At 43.1% G+C, this 24,211-nt stretch overlaps 1 long non-coding RNA gene across 4 annotated transcripts in view; it reads right to left on the minus strand.

Moving 5' to 3' along the window:
* Positions 1-24,211, minus strand: part of LOC140704539 (uncharacterized) — a 61,172-nt gene that overhangs the window by 8,466 nt on the left and 28,495 nt on the right. For 3 of the 4 annotated variants that reach the window (XR_013541985.1, XR_012083777.2, XR_013541984.1), the window contains one exon: positions 22,296-23,056. The exons of the other annotated variant lie outside the window; for it this stretch is intronic. This is a non-coding gene — a long non-coding RNA (uncharacterized LOC140704539). Of the gene's footprint in view, positions 1-22,295; positions 23,057-24,211 lie in introns of those variants that run through there. 4 annotated transcript variants of the gene reach the window in all.

Here is a 24,211-nt window from a genome sequence, read left to right on the forward strand (position 1 = left end):
ATTTAAATCCCTTGCTGTGGAGCCAGAGGTTGGCAGTTTGATTCTCCGCTGTCCTTCCTGGGAGAAGAGCCAGCCTATGTGGTCTTGGGCAAGCTGCAGAATCCCAGGGTGGCCCTAGAAGAAGGGAAAGCTAAACCACTTCTGAGTTTTCTCTACCTGGAAAAACCTGACAAAGGTCACCGTAAGTCAAAAATGAATTGACAAATGCAATTTTATTTGACATTTAAATGAAATAGTATCAGAAGGATGGACAGCTTGTACGCAGGATAGTCTTACATCTGTGCTGCCATTCCCCACAGGGATACACATTGCAATGCAGATGTCAGTATCAGACAAGACAGGGCTATGCACAGATAATACCATATGCTAAGGCTGTGGCCCTACTTGGGGCAGGTGGGAGCCTATGCAGTGGCAGCAGTGGCACATGTATGCATCTGCTGAGAATCTGATATTCAAACATTACTATCGCAACTTAGAAGACACCACTTTCTGGGGAACAACAGTAACAGGGGGAGACTTCTGTTTTCATGTCCTACACCAGCCTCTGGTTGGGCAGTGTGTGGAAATAATAATTGGGCTAGGGCACACTCCTGGTCTGATCCACTGGGCAAAATTCTGTTTGCATAACTTTGTGCCACATAACCTGGATCAGGAGCTGGAAGCATTTAATGTAAGGTAGTTCAAAGCAACCTGTCCTCTTCCTTTTATGTTCTCAGGCTTGCTACGGCACCTTTTTGCCCTGGAGAAGTCTTTGGGAGCCTCAGGATAGGAATGGGGACAGGGAGGCTTTAGTAGTTAAAAAAATAATAATAATCACAGCCAAACTGCTGCTGTTGGGATCAGGACACCAGTGATTTATGACTACTTATAATTCTCCTTTCCATTGCAAAGGAACTTTTTCATCCTTCCAGTTTAAGTACATACATGCCTTCTCAGTCCAAGAAAGCACCTTAACCTTTTGCCTTCTCAACATAGCCTAATATTTTTGCATAATTGAATGTTTCCTACTCTGAATTGCTGTACAAGTTCCTCTTGCCTACAGCCTCTGATTAAAACACACAAAGCACATGTTGTTCCCATAAATCAGCACGTTGCTCTCTCACCCCTTGCTCCCCCTCATTGTCTCTTAACTCAGCATTTTCCTTTTTGCCACCCCTCTCTGTTCCTAGGCTTCCTCAAATGGAACTGGCCTCTGCCTGTTAACTCTCTTATTTACCTGCCTGGCTTTTGACAGGATGCTTCCCCTTGAACATCTTACCCAGCAGGGGCTGCGTGTGTCTTGCGCCTTGCTAATTTCTTTAGTGGCCTGACCTGAACCCTCTCTGACTCTACAGGAAGATGTCAGGAGTAGAGATGGGCACAAACCAGTGGGTTCGGATGTACAGGCCAGTTCACTTAGCGGCCAGACAGGTGTTCAGTGTTTCGAAGCCCCTCCACCACTGGCAGGTGCCCACTCAGAGGCAGCGGCCTGGCTTCCTCGCCCTGCCTCCTCCAAGCATGGCCTCTGAGTGGGTGCCTGACAAAGGAGGTGGGGCTTTGAAGCACCCAACACCTGTCTGGCCACTAAACAAACTGTCATGAACCATCAAACAGGGATAACTTAGAAACCTTTGGTCTTCCAGAAAGAAGGTTCACCCACTCATTGTTGCATTCCTGTGCCTGATTGAACGGTCGAGCCTGTTACAATGACGTTTCATTGGACAGCCGGCATCATTTGATGGAGTCATCTAACTCGCTAAGGTTATGCCGCCATTATAGCAATGGGACTCCTAATCTACCCACCTCCTTTCTTTAATGGTGTCTGTAATCCGTAGATTGGGACCCCTCTCTCTCTTTTTTAAACATCGAGTGTTCGTTCTGGCAACTTCAGGAAAAGGAAGGGGGCGGAAGTCAAATTCCAAATGCAGAAACATAACTTGGAATGGTTGCAAACAAATTCGAAGTAGAACAGTTTGCATACGTTTACCCTAAATGTGGTTCAGCTCTAATTATGATTTCACTTCAGCTAAAGTGAAATCCACCATTACAGTTCAATGCTTGCTTCTAAGAAATTATCTAGTTCTGGTTGGCAGAGCAACTGCAACGAGATACCTGAAGGTAATATACAGGCACACAACAAAACCCTTTCATCCCTTTCCTATCTACACTATTGCTCAGATGTAAAAGCGGAGGGGGGGAGAAGAGGAATCTCTCCCTTCCCTCCTTTTTGGAGGGAGTGGGGGTCCTTTTAAGTTTAAGCTAAGCGGAAGCTTCTTCCAAAGCATTCGACAAGGACATGAATACTACGTAAAAGATGAAGGGCTGGAATGGGGAGAAGCGATGATGTCTTCTGAAAGCAACGGCCGTAAGTCCTAACTTAAAAGCATTCGTGCAATTTTTTTGCAAGTAACGTGTTCTTAATTATTCATTTTTCTTGGCACCGGTTAAAGACTCAAGTAACGGCTTCTGTCTCTTCATATTTAGCGTATTATTGTTTGAAAAAGGCCAGGGGGAGGCCAGAGTGGTGCAAAAGTGATACTCACTCTTTTTAAAATATATATGTAAGTTACCAAGAGCCAGACTAAAGGGGAACATAATCACCAGCAGCTGACAGACAATGACATTTTTATAGACCTCTTGGCAAAAGCCCAGTGTGAGAGAAGCTGACAGGTATTTGGCTCTATTTCCTGGGCTTTTAGCTGAATTCTCTAACAGGCTAACCGCTGAGAGGTCCCAGTAAGAGGGAAACATGGGATGAGGTGGGGGGGGTGAGGATTGGTTGGTTGGTTGGTCTCTTTGTCTCACACCAAAGATGCATTTTGCAGCAGCTGTATGTTTAGTTTCTGTCATTTTGCTGTTCTCCACTCAGGGAGAACTTACATAAAAAAGACTGAAGTAAGCCCAGCTGAAAACCAGCTCCTTGAAAGACCCTGGTGTCTGAGACTTGCTTACACTTCTCAAAGCTGGCTGACAACACTCAGTAAGTGTGGGCCCCAGGTGACTGAGAAAGCGACATAAATTGAAACCAGCCAGGTTCTTCTACTGCCTGTCTCTCCCTCAGCAGACTCGTGTCCTGAGATGAGCCCATTTCCAATGGCACAGCAAATTTAAAAAGTATGTTGAAAAGACTTCATGCCTATTGACAAACTAATACGGGTTCTGCACACGAGCAAGAACCCAGATTTTCTACACATGAGCAAGACCCTTTTCCTCTCCAGATCATGGCACTCAAATCATGAACATGATGATGGGAGCAAGGGGCTGGGAGCTTCCCTAAGTGTGTTCATAGCATTGCACTGAATAAAGACTGAACTGGAATTATGTGAAGAAGTAGCCCAATAACAGTTTCACTTTATGTACTGTTGGATATACTGACAATGCGTTACTGTCTGCATTTTGGACAGTAAATAATAAGAAAAGATTTTAAAATATATACACAGACTTTTCAATCTAGCCTTGGGTTACTACTGTGATTACAAGTTTCTGGGAATGTAATATTTTCTCAAATCACCTGGCTATCTGAGTTGATAAGCCTTTGACAATTCAGAAATCTGACAACTGGCTGTTTGCTTTATTGTAACCTACGCCAGATCAACAAATGCTGACTTCCATCACAATTTCTACTCTCGTGCAATGAATAATAATAAATATATTTTGGCAGCTTGCTACTATTGAATCCATATCTATGGACTTGAACAGCACGTATTGTATTTTTCCATGTATAAGATGCCCCCCTTTTTTTCTAACCTTTGATTTCTGCTTTCCTTCTCCAATTTCTTGCGAGGAAAGTGCTTTCCCCTTACACTTTCTTTGTAAAAAGCTGCTTTCCCCCTCCACTTTTTCCAACAAAAGTGGAGGGGGAAAGCGATACCTGCTATCACCCTACACTTTCATTGCAAAAAGCTCATTTCCCCCTCTATTTTCTTGCGGGGAAAGTGGAGGGGGAAAGCAGGGATCAAAATGCTTTGATCCCTCCCCCCTCCTTAAAGGTAAAGGTAAAGGTTCCCCTTGACAATTTTTGTCCAGTCGTGTTCGACTCTAGGGGGCGGTGCTCATCCCCGTTTCCAAGCCATAGAGCCAGCGTTTTGTCTGAAGACAAGCTTTCCATGGTCACATGGCCAGTGCGACTTAGACACGGAACGCTGTTACCTTCCCACCGAGGTGGTACCTATTTATCTACTTGCATTTGCATGCTTTCAAACCGCTAGGTTGGCGGGAGCTGGGACAAGCGATGGGCGCTCACTCCATTGCGTGGATTCGATCTTACGACTGCTTGGTCTTTTTGACCCTGTAGCACAGGCTTCTGCGGTTTAGCCCGCAGCGCCACCATGTCCCCCCCCCTCCTTACTGCTGTGTATAAAACGACTCTCAATTTTTTCTCTAATTATTTTAGGAAAATGTGTCATTTTATACACAGAAAAATTCTTACAATTAAGTGTACATTTACAATTGTACCAGGACGTTGGTTCATACAATGCTTTTTTCCCTCCATGATTGCAGCCTAGAGCTGTCCTTCCTTACAGACTTGGTAAAGCTGAAGCGAAATCAGCAATACATTTCTGTAGTCACAGTGAATGGAATGAGTATTGTCCCAGCTACACAGATTGATTCTAGCTGAATTTTACACAGTCTAGCTTATGCCGTGACAGAACATTAGGCCATGGCTGAGTAAACATAATTCTGGCCTGCTCACATTTAGGTATATAACTGTATCTGTCATTTCTTCCAAGCTATTCGTGGTTTTATATCTACTTGCCTGGAACAAATTGTTAAAATTTAAACTTCTTAAAATGATTAATAAGAGACAAGAAGCAAAAGTAAAGGGTGACAGATACAGGGTCAGAATCCTAAACGTAACTTTTAGCAACTGCGATATAGCAACAACAACAAAAAAGAAGTATTACAATAAACACAGCAAAAGAACAGAAGAGAACAACAAAAGAGATCTCTTCTACAAGAACCAAGAATTCAGAGAAAGATTTATAACAAGATTAGCAATAATGAAAGATTAAGAGAATACATTAACTGATAAGGATAAAATAAACAATATATGGAAATGCTACACAGAAGAGATGCAAGGATAACAAATTCTTTGAAGAAGAATCCTGTCATGAAGAGCCTGAAATTTTAGAAACTCCAATGAAAGCTTCATAGAGGACAAGCCTGATGAAAAGGCAAGAATTTTCAGTTATGACAGTTGTCATAGGGTTGTAATATGCCATTGTGTTTCTGCATTAGAAAAAAATCACTTTCTCCTATTAGCCTTCTTGTGGTTGCTTATTCCAACATATGGGGGGGGGGGGAATACCATGTTGCAATGTATGCACAGTCCAACTGTAGGCCTGCTATCTTTTCAGTCTGGATGTGTATAGAATACTGGATTATTTGCTGCTCTACAACCCAATAACCTGGAGCATAATCGTACATTAGGGGTGGGAAGCATGTTGACTTCCAGATGTTGTTGGGCTACAACTCCCATCTGGTATAGTGTAATCAGAATAGCTAATGCTTAAGGATGACAGGGGCTGCAGTCAATGAACATCTGGAAGGCTACCTGTGCCCTTCTTCTTTTATACATACAGTAGTTCAGAATGTATACCTGCAAACACAAGAGACTCTATAGGAAGACTCTGCTTGCAGATTCCTTAGGTAGTAAAGGAGGTGGCTATCTGGACTCATTTGGGCATCCTGTATGTCAGGCCATCCTTTCATACTCAAATGGCACTGGGAACTCTGGAGGATGTCTTTGCTGAGGCAAGACATTCAAATAATTTTGAAAGAAGCCAGAAGATATTTTTAACAGATCTCTCAAGGGAGTTTCACATACACACCTTAATGCTGCCTCCAAATTTAACCCAGTGAGGATTTATAGGTGTGCAGGTGGTTGTTCTGTGGCAACCACGTGTCACCCATCCCCCTAAGGAAACAAAAGGTCTACAATAAGATCAGTAGTGGCATTCATTATTAAGTGGGGCAGGAATGGTGCCACTCGGCAGCACACGTGATCTCCCCAAAGCCTGTTGTGCATGTGATGTGATGCTTCTCAATAGAGAACTCATACTTGAGAGAAACCAGAACACTAACATCAGAATGTGGCTGTCCTGCAAACGCCTCTGGGTTTGTGCCCATAAGAGGCTACTCCGTGGTGGGAACTGGGATTGTTAGCACACCGAAAGCTTATTTGCCATTCCTTCTCAGCCCCCAAGAAACAAACGTTTCTCTTGGTCTCCTAGGGACGCACCAAAACCCTTCAGGCTAGGCCAGGGCAAGAGGTGCCTTGTCGGGACCCATCTCCAACTGATGAGGATTTTGTGGTGTCCCATTGCCCAGGACAGATATTTTCTTAGAGAAAAATTAAAACTCCCAGAATTCCCCAGCCAAGCCTGCCTTAAGAAAGTAACTTTTCCAAGCTCTGCCTCACCAGTTCCTTTTAAGAGGGATTAGACAGTACCACGTCATGGGCCGTCACCTGTCCAATCTCCCCTGCTTTAAGTAGCTGCAAAACGTATGAGGCACCCACTGCCAAATGCCCATAATGTGCCCACCCCTCCCCAAGGATGATTGCATCCTTAACTAACTATCTTTCTTTCACTATGAGGATTCCGGTGAAAAAGAGAGTTTCCTTTCTCTTTTTTTTTGGAAGAGGACGAAGGTCCTCCTTGGGTGACGTTTAAACACATGCCACACTCTCACCTGGGGATAATAAGGTTTCATTCCACACCAGGTGGGTTGTGGTGGTTGTTGATGTCAGCAGCTATCTTTTCTGGAGAAGCTCGAGTGAGGCTCCAGCCCTGCTTACCCAGCGCTTCCAGCCTGACTGCAGCACCCGAGCGGCGGCGGCTTACGGCTTGCTGCCGCCGCCGCCGCCTCCGCCTCCGCCCGAGCTGCCAGGACCAGCCCGGGAGACGGCAGCTCCGACTCCCGGCGCGGCCAGGCCCTCCCTCCGTCCCTCCCGTTGCTCCTTCCCGCCTTCCCTTCAGGGCACGGGCGGGGCTTCCGATAACATCTCCCAATGGCGGGGAACGATTTGCCGCGCGCATTAATTGCAGTCATCTGCCGGAGCGCCTCGGAGCGCTTAATAACTTGGCAATTAAAGTGCAATTAACAAATTAGCTTGTATACATCAAAGAGGGGGATGCTGTTGTTGTTAATGAGGAGTTAATTAGCCGGTGTCATTGAGAGACCCCCGGGGGCATCTTCAAGAGGCGGAACACTTTCTGCACATGTACAAGGTTAATGGTGTCAGCAGCCGGTGAATGAATCAATTGTCCTTCGACGCTCCGCCGCCGCGCTGCCCGGGCGGAGAGGCGAGGGCCCTGGTAACGGGGTCGCTGTCCGCCGAGGAACCGGGCCTTCCCCTTCCCATGCTGTCCAAGGCGGATCGGGGCCCCCTGATGGCGGCTTCTGGCCTGTCGTTCTGCGTTCCCTGAGAGCCCAGATGTTATATTCGAATTTATAAAATAGGATCCATTCCTATTTCCTCTCCAAGTTCTGTCACATGGATTTGGAAAGCTGGGTATCGACTTATTAAAACAGAAAACGCCACAGCCCTCGCGAACATTTTATGTGGGGCCTCAATCAGCTTTTTTTTCTGGACTACACTGCCCAGCAAAAAATCCATCAACTGGGGAATATGGGGGACTGTGTCTCAAGAAGTAGCTTTTCCAAGCCTTTACTTTATTTTTATTTATTTAATTTATATGCCGCCCACACTACCCAAAAAGTCTCTGGGCGGCTTACAACATTTAAAATACAATAAATACTTGACTCATGCTTGACTAAAAGGCTTCACTGCATCCAGTTATGTGGCTAATGGCTAGTCCCGAATACTCTTACAAAGGAGTAAGGCCCATTGGACACAGTGGGCTTTTCTTTCCATAGAAAACGTGTATGGAAATGTGCTGTGAGCACTCGTATACCTTCCAGAATAAAATGTGCTGATTAACCAACAGTGTGAAAATTACTTGTTATTCATTTTTAGGTTTATTTTATAAATGGAGGAACTACATTTCCTCTTTGCAGATTAAAATTGGGTTTGGTTTGGATTTCTTTCTTTATATTTTGAGGCATACAGTATAACCAGTTCTGACCAACATATACCACGTTAATGACTTTCTGGAGCACCTATGTTCAAACACAGCTTTAAAAAAAACCTTTCTGCTGCTTCACAAAAAAATAAACCACACACACACAAAAAACCACACAGAGTATTTTTAACTAAATGAAGCTTAGAAGTGTTGGAAAGAGCTGCTTTCCTTTCATTCTTTGCTTGCTGAAAGTCTGCCCGATGGTTATATGCAGGAAAAGGGGGATTTTGCGTTTCCAAAAAAAAATGGGGCAAAATACTTCAAGACTTCATATAGTGCTTAATTTCCTGTTTCCAATGAAGTAACAGTGCAAATGGGATGTATTTTTAACCTCCATTGCCTATATTCTAGGAGGCTGCTCTCTTACTTGGATCACATTCCATGAAATGCTCTACCAGACGACTACATCCATGACTGCCTTCTGCCTTCATCCTCATAGGCTGCGTTTCTATAGCTGATACTGTAGTTCCTGTCCTTCCTTCAAAACCTTTTCAGCCCTGTTCCTGATGCTTCTGTACTCAGCCTCCCCAGGACTCAGCAATTTTCCCCAGCTTCTAGACATCCTAGATTACAACTCCCACCAGCCCCAGCCAGGTTCAGCAGTGGTCCCATCCATTGGGACGACCCAATATTAAGGAAGCTGACTCCTCAAGGCTTCATTAGGTTAGAACTTAGCTGTCCTACACTGAATCAGTGAACCTTTCCACAAATGTGCAAAGTGTATTTTCAGCTGCATTTCCGCATCCTAGGAACCTTAGAAAAAAGTGGAACAGACTAGCTGTGTTGTGTATCGTAATGACTTCACTACACTGTATTTTCAGGACACATAGGCTAGCAAGCTGTTTGAAAGTTTATGACTGAAGTTAATGTCACAGAGTTTTGAATTTCTGCTAAAATTCCTTTAAAAAAAACTTTTTCTTTTCTGCATTCCCCTTTATTCTTATCCAGCTCCCATAACTATGAGCCCTGAACCTCATTCTGCACATATGAAGAGGTGGATTGCACAAAAGTTCATTGTTTATTTTATTTATATTATGACTTTCTCCCCATAAAGGGCTCAAGGTGTCTCACAGTGATTAAAACTGTACAATGGTAATGAGTTTAAAATACTATACAAAAACTATATTAAAAATAATTAAAGATTAATCAAGATTAAAAGTGCGATTAAAAACCATTTCTAAAATGTTTTAAATTGTTATATTTCTCCCTAGATCCCCACTTACTGCCTAAAAGCCTGCCTGAAAAGGAGATTCTTTGCTTGATGACAAGAGGACAAAAAATTGGTTACCAACCTGGCTTCTTGGGGCAGCGCTAAAATAAATCTGTTAATCCTACAGGTGACACAAGACTCTTTTTTGCTACACTGAAACAGACTAACAGGACTCCATCGTTGAAACCTCCCCCTCTTAAGATGTTTAACAAACCCCAAGATTTAGAAGGTGAGATCCAACATTGGGCTCTTTATCTTCGGGCCTCATCCAGGCATTGTGGATCTTTCTTATTTAAAATTCTGGTTACAGTACAATGGCAGGGAATGGATTATATATAACACTTCCTTAAAAGTCCCACAGAGAGGAAGAATCATCATCCCACTCCATTGCTGCATCTAGTAGGCTCTTACCTCAGGATTGTCTGAAAGGAATAAAAGAATGTCTGGATATTGTTAATATTCTCTTACAAATTGCAAAAAAACTATTTCAAAAAGAAACATATGTTCTTGTTAATATAGTTATTCCACCCCAGCCTTTTTTTAGAGACCCGAGAAGATGTGGCACTGAGTGAGAGAAGGAGATTAATATATTACTTATCAAAACTGTCAAAGTGGAAGGCACACCCATAGGCAGCATCTTGACTTGTCTCTGCAAATCTCCAGATCACTATTGTGATGTAGACATTCTGATGCATGTTCCCTTCCCCTTGCTTTTCCAGACCTCAGTGGCCACCTGACCCATTGGGATAACAGGACATCATTATAAGTCTAAATTGGGTTGATACCATACACTGAAAAACGAGAACACTGAACATCGGTATACATAGAGGACCAAACCATGTCTGTTACAGTGGCAAGAATGACCACAGAACAATGCATAGAAGGTCCCAAAGGCCTAGCTTGGACACCAAGATGGTTTTGAAACTCTAGACCAGGGGTGTCCAACCTTTCACCTTCCCTGGGCCACATTAGAAGATGAACATTTGGTTTGGGCCACACATACATTTGGTTTGGGCCGCATGGGCAGGCAGCCCTAGCCGTCCTCTGCAGCCCCGCTCCAAGCACGCTTACCGGCAACTGTGATCTCAGACAGCAGAGGCTGCCAGCTTCAACTCCGGCGGCTTCATGGAGCCGGGAGGGGGTCCACCTATTGACGGGGATGGCGCAATGCAGTCATGTAGCCCTCCCATCCCTCCCCTCCCACTCCTTCCTTCCTTCCCTCTCTCCCCCTCTACTGTTGTGACATGCCCCGGCCACATTCCGGCCGCAAGCGCCGGCAGTGTAACTTGAAACTTTGGAATTTCTTTAAAAATAAAAAATTGCACGGGGCTGCATTATGAGCTGACCTGGGCCGCATGCGGCCCTCGGGCCGCAGGTTGGACAAGCCTGCTCTAGACAGTGAGTTTGATTGCCTGGAAGCGACTTCTATAAGGTGACAAATAGGGTTTTGAACCTAAGGTTTTAGCAAACTTGGCACTGGTACTTTACCTTACCACAGACCTGGGCAAAGTGCGGCCCAAGGGCCACATACGGCCCGCGAGCTGCTTCTGTCCAGCCCGCGGATAGTTTTGAACATCAAAACCATTTATAGGTTTTTGTCTAAAGTTGATCAGTTGCTTATCTTTAACATACCGCAAAAAACTCTTTAGTATTTGTGAAGATTAACAAGTTTTTTTAAAAAAGAAAACAATCATAATATCACTGCTTCATTTTATTTTTAAGTAAAGTTGGTTTGGCCCCCAAACACAATTCAGATTTTTTTCATGTGGCCCCCTATAGAAATTAATTACCCACCCCTGCCTTACCACCTTCCCAGGTCCTCAGTAAATTGGCAAAGCAAGTTCTGTACATCAGGAGAAACTGCTGGCCTTAACTATAACTAATGAATAAAATTCAATAAATGCCCTCATTTATTTTCCACCAGACAGACAGCCAACATGGTGTGGCACACTGTTAGATGACGATTCAGAAGACCTGGATTCAAATCCCTGCTTAGCTGTGGCAACTTATTGCAGGAGTGACACCAGCAAACCACTACATGAACATTGCACACACCCCTAAAACCTGCTTGGAGTCCTGTAAAACTCTGAAGCTACAGCTTGTTTCTCAGCACCACCAGCCATGTCCGCTGGAGGATTCTGGGAGTTATACTCCAAATATTACGTAACTTGCCCAACTTCTGTTGAAAATAAGGGATCATAGTGCCCCAGGGTTCATTATATGTCATGGGCCTTTGCTTTTGCCATTGAATTTAACCATGTGGGCTTCGTGATGCATTTGCAAAACATTTTTCAAAATCGAAAAATTATGAGCAACATTTTGAGTGCCTCTGGTACTAAAAGAAATCTCTTGAATGCAGTAAGCAAATGCTTGATTTTCCCACTGACCAATGAAATACCATTCTACTTACTACCAAAGCGTAACCTCCCTTTCAGTCCCCATTATATATTCAAAGGAATAAATAATCCTGCTTCGTGGCGCAGTGGTTAAACCACTGTACTGCAGCCAAAACTGTGCTCACAACCTGGGGTTCAATCCCAGGTAGCCGGCTCAAGGTTGACTCAGCCTTCTATCCTTCCAAGGTTGGTAAAATGAGTACCCAGCTTGCTGGGGAGGCAATGTGCAGCCTCCATAATTAACTTGTAAACCGCCCAGAGAGTGCTTGAAGTGCTATGGGGCGGTATATAAGCAGCACGCTTTGCTTTTTGCTTTGCTTCTTAGTAATTTAACAGTGGAAGGCAGCAGCGAATAGATCTGCATTTTTTCCAGAAAATGAGTTTCAAATGCATCAAAAGAGTCCTCGCACCCCATTGTTTCAAAATCAGATCAGTCCTTCCAAAGAGTAGACCTGCTCTGTTAGTTCAAAGGGCAAGCTGAAATAATTATTTTGGTGTTTCTCAGATTTGAAAATCAAGTATTAATTTCCTTTGATGAATACTGCCGTTGAAACCGTTGCCTTCTGAGCGACTTCCTTGTCATTTCATTTGCTCTGTCAGCTTCAACTAATACCGAGTCAGACATTTTGCTACCCCTAGAATTCATGTGCCCAACTGTCAGCTAGCCTTGGTGAACTTTCAGCAGTCCTCAAAGTCACAGGATTGACCAGATCCACATTTATAGACCATGCAGTGAAATAATATGTGTAAATTCCCCCCAAATGAATTGAAGTCTCACACAGGTTAAAAGAGGAGGTATCCTTGGTGGGATAAAGTTGTTAAACTAGGAAATGTTAATTTAACTTTGCAATAAATACATTTGTTTACATTGAAAGCTTTGGAAAAAGGAACCAGGTGTTCCCCCTGTGTGTCTGAAGTTTGAAGAGAGCCATGTCAGATTCTCTCTTTTCTGACAGTTTCCATATCAAGCCTAGGCAACTGAAACTCTGAAAGCTTCTGTTCTGTTTCAGGATCAGAAGTTGGGTCTGCCAATGAAGCAGATGTTTCCTACAGATGTTTCCTAAGCCCTGTTCATTCCTCATTTGCTTGGCTCTCTCCAGGGCATTTGGAGGGGAGCCCCCGACCCCTTCTCCATGGTCAAGTTCTCCATGTGGAAAGTGATGTAGTTGCAGAAAAACTCTTGCTGACATGGAGGCTCTCCATGAAAGCAGGAACCTTGGACAACTGGGGCTCTCAATGTGGAGTACCAACATGTAGGCAGAAGGCTCTCCTCTCCAGACATCTCTTTTTCTATGTGGAGAAAAGGATGGTGGAAAGAGGAGGGGCTGGACACCCCCCTTCAAATATGCTAGAGGGAACTGGAGTAAGTAAGTAATGAGTAAGTGAGTGCCAGACTAGCACAATATGCCCATTGCTGTGCACCTCAGGATTTCAGTTTCTAGGAGGCGTAAGTGGGACAATTTTGTGACAGTCTTTTCCAGCTTTTGGGATTCCCAAAGGCACATGGATGACCTTTTTGTGTATGGAATTCTGGGGGAAATTGTCTGATTTTGGTCCAGTTCAGCCTGGCCCATCTTCTCACCTGAATTGATCTGTTTACCACTCCATTCTCTAAACGTATCATCTGTTTGTGTGGGAGCACTCAAGCTGGTAACTCTTTCACATATTCAGAGTATCAGGCCAAAACACGGGCAGGGGAATCCTGTCACGGAATCCCTCTTCAGCCATGAATTCCCTGGGAATTCACCTGAAACATTCAGCAAATCAGCCTGAAGTATATCCACAGATGACATGTTTATGACCACCCCCACCCCCCAAACATTGCACACACACTGTTTAGATAAAAGCTGAGCTTGGAAAAATTACATTGCTGAACAAGAACTCCTAGAATCCTCCAGTGACAGGGCCATCTCTGGAGAAAAGGCAGAACACAAACATGATTTAAAAACTGAGTGATTAGAAAGTCAGGGTAGCTTGTATCCACCTGGCTCCTCTCCCTTCTTTGTGACAGAAATCCTGGTCCATTTTGTATGTGCAGTCCAGGTGCTTCTCACGAGTGACAACCAGACTCCAGCCTGGGTACATTGATACAAGGCCAAATGGTTGTCAGGCAACAACATCTATTGAGCAGGTTCAAATTCAGATGAATGGCCTCGTGGTCAAAGGCCACTGATCTCATTATCGGTCACCTCGGACACCTGGTCCCTGGAGGCTAGGAGTGCATGGATAATAATGGGAAATAGTTTATTTTGTTGCTTGTGGCGTGCTTTCTCCTGAAACGTACAACAGCTAGGACCAATATGTTCTACCTATTTCTTCGTGAATTTATAGCGTGCAAATACTGTAGAGAATAGGCAGAAACATGTATCAGAGATAAGAAAAAGGGCACCTTTTTATATCCGAAAGCGGGGGAGGGGGACCCACCTTCGTGAATGACCAGGGCCGGCTGCTGAGTATTTCATTTGCCTGGTTTTGCTGAGCGCTATCTATAATCTGCAGTTTCCCCCTAGCATTTAGCATCCATTCCTGAATTCCATTTCCATAAGTGATTTTTCCAGTGCAAATATGTATTAGCACTGCTTTAGGCCTTACTTGTCCTTTGTTTCTCATCGCTACCCTTCCACTTCCAATGGGGTGATGCTCCATAACTGCTTCACTTCTGAGTATGTGAGCCTTTGTTCTTTATAGCTTCACCCCCATCCCCACCCCAGGCATTGCCATCTTAGCCATAAACTGCAAATTGTACACCCACACTGCTTCCTGCTCCAGGGGTACATCATGGGAAAGGACCTTCCTCAGCAATAAAATTAGCTCTGCTCTGAATAATTCCTTCCCAGCTCCACAAGTATCAGGCAAGCAAAAGGCAGCTTTCAGTCAAAGGAACACCTGAATGGAAACAGATATAGGTCTTTCAGGAAAAGCTTGCTAATCTTATGATGAAGGCAGCCTTCTCCAGTTTGGCACCTTCCTGGTATGCTACAATGGCCACCATTCTCAGCTATATTGCACTACAACTCCCATAATCTCCAACCATGTTCAGTGGTGCCCCGCAAGACGGTTAATCCATTCCATTGAAATCGCTGTTTAGTGAAAACATTGTCTTGTGAAAAGCATTTCCCCATTGGAATGCATTGAAATCCATTTAATGCATTCCAATGGGGAAAATAGTCGTCATTTTGCGAACATCGCCCATAGGGAAGTCATTTTGCGGAGCCGCCAATCAGCTGTAGAAATCGCTGTCTTGCGAAGCATCGGTCCCGGGGGGGAAAACCCGTCTTGGAAAGCAAGGACCGAAACATTGTCCAGCGAAAATCGCCCATAGGAAACACTGTTTTGTGAAGCACAATGGCGATTGCAAAACCTCATCGTCATGCGGATTCGTTGTTTTGTGGGGTAATCGTCTTGCAAGGTACCACTGTATCTATATGGCATCTTGCCTGTGTCCATGCAACTCTTTTCTCTATAACAGGGATCCTTTCCCTTGCAGAACAGATACAGTTATTTTGGTCAACCCAGATGACATAACTGTTATCACGTTGCATTCAAGCAATACTGTCTTTGTTCCCTTAATTTTATACTGTAGACGGGGTTTATTTGTTTTTGTTATTGCTGCTGCTGTTCTTTTTGTCCAGTCAAGCCTGGCAAAGTACTGTCAGTGACCGCTGAAATTTTGTACAATTTTTTAAAAATCTTCTTTTGTACAGAAATGTGGTGACAAAATGTACTGCTTCTTGTTGCTGCTGAAAAGAAAAAGGGGCAAATCCATGGGGTGGTGGAGACAAATTTTAGAAAGAGTTGTGGAAAAGCAAAATAATTCAGTGCATGGGGCAACTGAGAGGGCTGAATCTTGCCAGCTATGCCCCTCCATCCAAGAGAAACCAGGCAAATTCAGATGGGTTCTTAAAAGAATCTGGAATCAGAAACCTGCCCAGTTTATATGTACACAAAGGTTACCTTCTTTAGACCCTGCCAGTAGGATGAACTGTTGTCCACGTACAAATAGCACTCAAGCTCATGCCCAAAATCTATCAAACCATCACAAATAGAGAAGTGACAATGGAAAGCAATTTATATAATTTGGAGGGGAAATGCAGCAATCTTCCTACAAATCTTTTGTTTTCCATATCTACATGTAGGAGGTAAATGGTGAGTCTGAATATAAAGATGGAAGACATAATAACTTTGAAAAGTATAGTAAGTAGCTTCATTGCACCACCAAGTCAACTCTCTGGCAGCCTTTGACCTTTCATCATCCCTTCTTCAGTATTTGGTTATGTACTCTAATAGTGCCAAAAATGGCACTATGTACAAAAAGATGTAAGAACCACCAGGATTGGGAAAACATTCATATTTTCAGAAATAGAAACAAAATTTTAAGAGGGAAAAACACCAAAGGGGAGAATAATCTCCTCCAAGAGCTAAATGAGGATTCATCATGATTTTGGCTTATGTGCTGTCAAGCTGCAACACACTTAGTGGCCCTAATAATATTTTCAAGGTAAGATATTTAAGGATTAATTTTACCAGTGGCACTCCACCCCCAATGACTTGCTACGGCTGAGTGGTGATTGGAATCCAGGTCTCCTGAGTCCTAGACTGTCACTCTATCCACTACACCACATATGCAGTGGTAATACAGAGTGGGAAGGTGAAGGGTGGAATGAAGTGTCTTGGAAAAAACAAAAATGCCTGGCTGGAACCCTAAACAGGAGTCCTCTAAGTTTTTGTTGCATGCCCCACTTGAAGGCAGCTGAATCTGTAAACTTAGTTGTGAGACTTAGTATTTTGCTGACAACTCCAATCAATATTAAATAGCTTGGCCATTGATAAGAGACTGGGACCTGCCATCCAAAAACATCTGGAGCACCACTGTTACCTGGCCCTAGAATCTGTCTAAAATGAAAAAGTATTTACTGACCAGCCTCAATGACTATTTCAGTAAGCAAAAAGTAATTTGGGGGGGGGGGGTCAGTGAGTGGTAATTGAAGTCCTTTATCTTTATCCTACCTTAATTCTTCTGCAACTATTTAAATGAGATATAGCCCAGTTATCTTTCCATAATCCACAAGAGGATTTGTCTTTACCACTTCCTCAAAGAAGTAAGAACTACCCCCTTTCCCCCTTTAAATACTGTCTCTGTGAGTTCAAAATTGATCTGTTTTGAAATTAATCCTCTTCTGAGGCTACCAGTTTCATGCCAATATTTCACCTGTTTGAATTGCTTCTTGGTGGAAATTGATCATATTACAGCCTCTGCTTCCATCTACCTCTTCAGCTTGTCTTTTAAATTATATTTAGCCCTAAATCACAGTCTACTCCCCACTTTTGGATGGCACATCATTGATTCCTCAGAGAAGGGGAAGTTACTGTTTTAAGACTACAATTCTCAGAATACTTCAGTGTCTCCACCAGCCATGTGGGCAGGGGATTCTGGAGTTAAGGCTGAAAAAGTAATTTTTCTAAGTTCTGATTCTTCCATTTTAGATTTTAGTTCTGATTCTTCCATTTTAGTTCCACTGCTACTTTTCAAATTACTTTCTCTTTGACTTCCCTTTCCTGTTTGTCAAAAAGATTTTACTGCTTCTTTTGAATCTCTGCCTGCTTCAGTATTTTCCTTTTAAAATACATATTAAATGTACCACACACACCTCTGTGCAGTGTGAGGCTGTGTAGTGCACACTGGTTGGAGTAGGAATGGTAAAATCCAAGTCTAAATGTGTACCAAATCATTACACTTATGGTGACCTTTGGTCAATCACTTGCCTGTCAGCCTAATCTACCTCACAAAATTGCTGAGCAGATGGGTGGGGAATCATGGACATGAGCATTTCTTGGACGGAAGGCAATTCATGCTCCCGTTCACTCTGTCGCTACCCAATGCCTCCTGGTGGCAGAAGGAAGCCATGCAAGCTACTGCTTGCAAGGAGGCCCCTTCCTAGGCTTGGTGAGGATGAGGAACTGGATAGTGGCCACAATCGTCTTGTATATTTTGGCAAAATATCCTACAATATATGCCAACTCCTCACATCTGATCCAGATGTGGACTCGTAAAGAGATGAGGCCAGTGTACAGGAAGGAACCATGGCTTTGTTGCTAGAGCAGAGGTTTTGTTTGCACAAGATCTTGGGTTCAATCCCTGGCATCTCCAGTTCTTTAAAGGGTCCTCTAGCAGGTGATATGGAAAGCCTCTGCTCGAAGTCCAGGGCAGCTGAAACCAATCAGAGCAAACAAGACCGGGGTAGATGAAGAAATAGTCTGGATGGCCAGATGACAGCAGCATCTCATGCTGGCAGATGGAGGCTTGGTTGAATGGTTGCTACAAGAAGAGAAGACATCATGCTTCTTTCCTTAAACAATTCTGCATCTCCTGTGCTCATCTTGGCCTTCCAGGTAGAGACACGTGGTCTTTCTTCTTCACCGCAGAGACTTTAACAGATGCATATATCCTGCCAAGCCACTGTCACCTTATCCCACATGTGGAGATAAAGCACTCATCCATTATCACAGGCCTGTACCAAAGCCACTCATTCTGCCATTGTGGCCTGGCAACAAAAAGGCTCATCTCCCTCCCCTGTTGTGGTTTGCTGAGTGATGGTGGCCTTGCTATACAACAAGATCCTGAAAGGGAAACTCTAAACGTAACCCTATTTCTGAAGGAGAAACCTCTTCTTGCGAAAAGGAGCCTGTTGGGGGAGCTAGGCACTGGGAAATCCCCTTGGCAGGCAAAACAAAAGGTCCACCATCTGGTCAGACTTCACCACAGGACTGGATGTCTATCAACAGAGATGACACTTAGCATTGGACAAGGTCGGCACTGAAGTGATGTCATGTCTGATTTATTTTGTGAGGGTCATCAGAGAACTAGCTGGTACAGGGATGACTTTTGGGGCACTGCTGGCCAGAGCTGGATTTGAAAAAGGTGACCTAGAGGTCTGCAGGGTTGTGTCCCATGACCCAGAGGGGAATCCAGCTTTTCTCCATGACAAAACTTTCCACTCTTTTGAAAGAATGAAGCATTGTCACTCTAACAAGTCCTGTTTCCCTTGGAATCCAGGCCGCTGCCCCCCCTCCCCCCGTTTGGAGAGGGACAGTCTCATCCCCCTTCATTTGCTTTTGACAGACCCTCACCTTCATCTCCCCTTCCAGAGCACTCTGGGGGATTAAGAAGAGCATCCCCATTTTATGGCCCAAATGCTCTCCTCCAACAATAGACACAACAAAGCCAAATTTATGAAGAAAAAGGACTTAAGTCTCAAGAGAGGGAAAATCTTGAACCTTGGCACTCACTGATAGGCACAGGTCAGAGAATGGGAAACCTGCCAAGCCTGGTGCCTAGATGGCTAGAAACAGATGTATTAGAATTAGCCGGTGACTAGAAAAGGAAAAGCCTTAACTAATGTAAACATCTGATGGTCAGAGCAGGAGTTTCTCTCATCTTTGAGAGTATGCAGATTAGCTTGCTTCATTTGGTGATTGGTCTTGAGCACTTGAACATGCAACTCCTTTGAAGTCTGATTTCAAACGCCCAGAAAAGTCTATCTCAGTTGCCATTTGACAACATTAACGGGCTTTCAGCTTTAATTATAAGCTATCTCTAGCATCTCTTTATACCCTTAATCGCAAGGGTCTAATATAATTAAACTGTACAAAAAAACAACACCACAAAAACTCAGAGGTTTCATTTGGGGGGTGGGGGTGGAAGTACTGGTCTCATCGTTTAAATAAACAGAGACTATAGTTCCATTCGGTCATCACTTTTGAAACACGAAGAATCCAATCTTTCCCATAAAAAAAGCAAGCACATTAATTTTAGAACTCGACTTTATTTTTATTTATTTTTTTAAAAGCTGAGATAATAAAAAGTTTAAAAGCTCCCGTGCTGCAGTGGTAAAACCACTCAGATGATTTAGAGGCTGTTGTTCATGAATGAAACAAGAACAGATCCCTAAAACAGGGCAGGCATTTGCATGTCTTGCAGAGTTTAGGAAAGGCAGCGGCCGGGGTGGACGGAGGATTCCGGGAGCTATAATCTATGGAAGTAATTTTTCAAAACTCTGATTCACCTGCTCCACAGCCACTGCCAGACAGTCGAGGATCTTGTACAACATCCTCCCACAGACTGCAAGACAATATATTCAATGGAAGTCCTTTTCTCAGGAAAGTTGTCAGGGTGTATTTATGGGGAGCACATGAAAAAGGAGTCAGGGTCCCTATATCTTTAACAGTTTTATAAATAATATTAGAAGGCTAAAGCTCAATGTAAGCTTAGATGACAGAGAGAAGGCAAACCTACTGAACACCTACTAGTGGTCACCTTGGAGACAAGAAGATAACAAGGGATCTTTTCAAAAGCCATACTACCCATGATAGGTACAGAGGTGGTACAGGGACACCTAGCTACCTTAAGTGAGTTCCAGATATGCTGCATTCAAGGGTACTAAACAAATTTGCAGAGGTAACTGCAGAGTTGCTAAGGTCTGTTGGAGAACAGATAAGGCCCCCTGAACACTGGGGTCCAGGCAAATATTGATTTGTCAGTTTGACATCAATAATCAGGAAAGATCCTGATTATCATAAAACAGTAAGCCTGTGAGCACTTAAGAAATAACACTATGATTTCTAAGACCCAGCATGGGTATCTCAAAAACATGTCGTGCCAGACTAATCTCTATTCCTCTCCCTCTCTCTTTTATGAAAGTTACAAGCTTAATTGGTGGAGGGAATGCTGTTGATATAACAAATCTTGATTTTAGTAAGGCTTCTGAAAAGATCCCTCATGAAATTCTTGTGGGCGAAGCTGGTCAAATGTGGGCTGGACGATGCTAGCGTTAGGTGGATTTGTAGCTGGTTGATGGGCCATATTCAAAGAGGGCTTGACAGTAATTTCTTGTCATCTTGGTGACAAGCTGCCAGAGGGTGCCACAGGGTTCTGTCCTAGGCCCAATGGCATTCAACATTTAACAATTTGGATAAGGGTATGCATAGAATATTCTCTGAATTCACAGATGACACTAAACTGGAGGATTGGCTGATACTTCAGAAGGCAGAATCGGGATTCAGAAATACCTAAATGGACTAGAAAACTGAGCTAAAATAAATAAAATTATTTTCACAGGGGTTTGTGTGTCTACAGTTAGGCAGGAAAAATCAAGTGCATAAATACATAGTGTAAGAAAGCTGGCTTGAAAGTAGTACATGGGGAAAGGATCTAGTAGTCTTACAAGATTACAAACTGTACATGAGTCAACAAAGGGATGTGATGGGGGGGAATCTAACAGTTGAGTCAACCAATGTATAGCTGTTATTTCTCCACACTGAGAGAAATAACACCACACTAATCTGCATTGATCAGGCCTCACCTGGAATACAGTGCTGAGTTTTGGACACCAAAGCCTAAGAAGGATTTTGACGAGCTGGAATATGTCCAGAGAAGGACCATGACGATACAGGGTTTGGAAAGCAAGTCGCATGAGGGATGGCTGAAGGAACTGGGTATGTTCAGTCTCTGGAAGAGAAGACTGAGGGAATAGCCATCTTCAAAGATTAGCAGGGGTACAGCAACCTTTTAGAATTTTTTGTATGGTTTTCCTAGATGTATCAAAATAAGTGACAGCTCACTGTACCTTGTAAAATCAATAGGCCTGTGTTATATGGCAAAAGATGTTTGTCTGGACTCATTTAATGTGAACTTTGGAAATATTTTGTGCTGCTGTCTGTGTCTGTAATTCATTTTGTTATCTCTTGATTGGAATTTTAAGTCTTGCCATTGGAATCTACTTTGAACATTTCCCCCACAGACAGGCAGAGTGTAGTTACAATAATAATATCAACATTCCTAATAAATCTTGTATACAGTGTATTCAAAGCAGAGGTATACAAAGCAGACATGATCCTATGCATTTCTACTCAGACATAAGCCCCACTGAGCTTAGTATGATTCAGTCCCAGCTATGTGTGAGCATGATTGCAGTCTAAACTCTTGCTGCATATCGTATTTGCTCTCATTTAAGATCTGTGCAACCAAGATCTCAAAATGTTACATAAATCTTATTCCTCCAATTCTAAATAGGAAAGCACCACATTTCTTCAGTTTTTAAGTAGGTGCCCAATTTGTTTGGTTTTTAAAAACAGTTCATTTTTAAAAGAATCTCAGCTATACAATGGCGTATTTGATGATCTTACTGGATGACAGTTTTATTGAATATACTCCATATAGTTGAAATTCTATACTCTGTTTTTTGAGAGGGAAGTAGTCCAACGGAATTCAGTGGGACATACCTTTAAGTGGACATGTACAGGACTGCTCTGTAAATCTTCAGGTTGGCACTGCTGTCTTGTTTTCATTACATATAATTACTCATTTTGAAGGTTTTAAATGCCCAGTAGCTGACTAAATAAATGTAGTGGGGAGAGAGAGGAAGCTTGCGCATATTTGAAGCATGATTAAAGGATTTGACTCAATGACACAACAGTGCCCTTAAATGTTTTAATTCCCCCAAGATGATATTTAATTAATTCTTCAGCATTGCTGTTCTTTTACATGTTATTTGATTCAGTACAACTCCACAGTAGGACATTTCCTACTGTGTTATTTGTTAGAAAAATAACACTTTCACCCCCATCTGGCTCAAACATTCTTTATTCTCCTATTCCTTCTCATCCCTCCAATATTTTTATTTACTTTTTAAGAACTTTGTTGAACATTTTAAAGAAACACCACTGCTACCTAAATCAAATGTCTTTTTAAAAAAACCTATAAACTTAGGATGTGATCCAATCAAGTTCAGCAATCCCTTAAAAACAAAGATCCAACTCATTTTCTTGACAGAGTGAAGCACATGCTTGAATTCTTTGCTGCTCAAATCAATGCAACTCGTAAGTATTTTGCATTTGAAAGATTTCTGTGTTCATAACACAAAGCATCAGGTTATAAGCACTTTCCGACTGTTCAGCTCCTCAGCCTGGGGCATATAAATGAATATTCTTATCCATGGAATGTTTCGGTTACAGTCTGCCTTCTTTTGCCCCATTTAGCAAAGGCAATCTATACAAAGGTGTCCCCTTGCTGGATTGGTGGGGACAACAGGCAAGTCTTTGAATCCTTAGGACTGTTCATCAGACATCATACAGCTCGAGGTGGAGGATGAATGTGTGCCAGCTAATGAGGCCCATTTGCATTGTGATTCATATTTGTGAAAAGGTCAGCCAACATAATATTCACTCCCCAAATAGCTGAGGGAATGGACAATTGAACATACAGTATACTGCTATCCACTCACTAACCAATTAAGAGTCAGTGTGTAGATCACTGTTCTCACTGTTGGCCATTTGTCACCTCATGTTATCTTCCTTTCCTTTCCTTTGATGAATACCACACCCTACTCCTAAAAAGAAGAAGGATACAATAAGATCAAGCAAAAAAGTTAAAAAATAAAAAAACTTAAGAAAGACAATTAAAACCTCATATATAAAGGGAGCCTCGGTTGGCCTTGGATAGCTGGGCCTACCAGCCCGGTGCAGAGAGCCATCCATCTTGGGAGCGGAACACAGCCAGAAGGGGGCTCCCTCTTGTCTGTTTGTGGGGAACCTGGTGATAAACCATTTGCGGACGAGCAGTTCAGAAATTTAAGACATGCTACTCTTGGATTGGGTAGTTTACAAAACATCCCTAAGCAAGATATATTTGAAATGCAGTGTACACCCCCCTCTCCCCTGAGCTGCTCACAATATTTGGCAAGGGGCTCAAAACAAATCCAGACCTTTGACTTCTTTTCTTGCCCCCAAACCCCTGCCTCCTTTACTGGAAGTGACTGGAAGTTCTGTTCCAGTTTTGAAAAGATATGTATATATCATTTACCCTTTTATCTAGATACCACTCTCCCTATGAAGTTCTCCTTGCTTGTGGCAAGGGATACCAGAGAGGAATATTTCCGGCAGTAACAATTCTTTTAGAACAAGACATTTACCTTCATAGGGAGAGGGGTATCTAGGGGCTTTACACATGGACTGAAGGCTGCACGCAGCTTGTGAGCTGTATTGATCACGCCTGTTCTACAGTAACACCTTCCTTTCTAGAGACTTCAGTGCTGCCTATTTTCACCCATGCGCATCTTCTTGCTTGAGATTTCCTCATGTATCCATTAGCATTTACCTCCCCTCCCTGCCCCCTGCCAGATTAGGATTGTCTGGGCTTTGCAAGATTCACCTCCAACCTTGGCATTTCAGAGATCTCAAAATCTTCTTGCAAATCCTCAGATCTCCCTGTTGAAACAGGGTCAGCCACGTGTGTGATTAGGGGCATATCAGGGAGAAGACGGCTCTCCCATCCCCTTTGCTGCCCACCCAATATCAAGACAGTATGCTGACCTTTAAAGAGCAACACATTCTGGACTTTATCCTAAGGACACTCCTCTGCAAACTGGCCTGAATTTACCCAGGAAGTACAGAACCATGTCTTATAAATACTTCTGAAAGTTTATGTGCTTGTTTAAAAAATGTGCTTGCTTTTTTCCAAAAAAGTCTGAAATTATAAGAACTAA

This window comes from Pogona vitticeps, chromosome 2 (assembly GCF_051106095.1).
Source record: "Pogona vitticeps strain Pit_001003342236 chromosome 2, PviZW2.1, whole genome shotgun sequence".
Classification (NCBI taxonomy): Eukaryota; Metazoa; Chordata; class Lepidosauria; order Squamata; family Agamidae; genus Pogona; species Pogona vitticeps.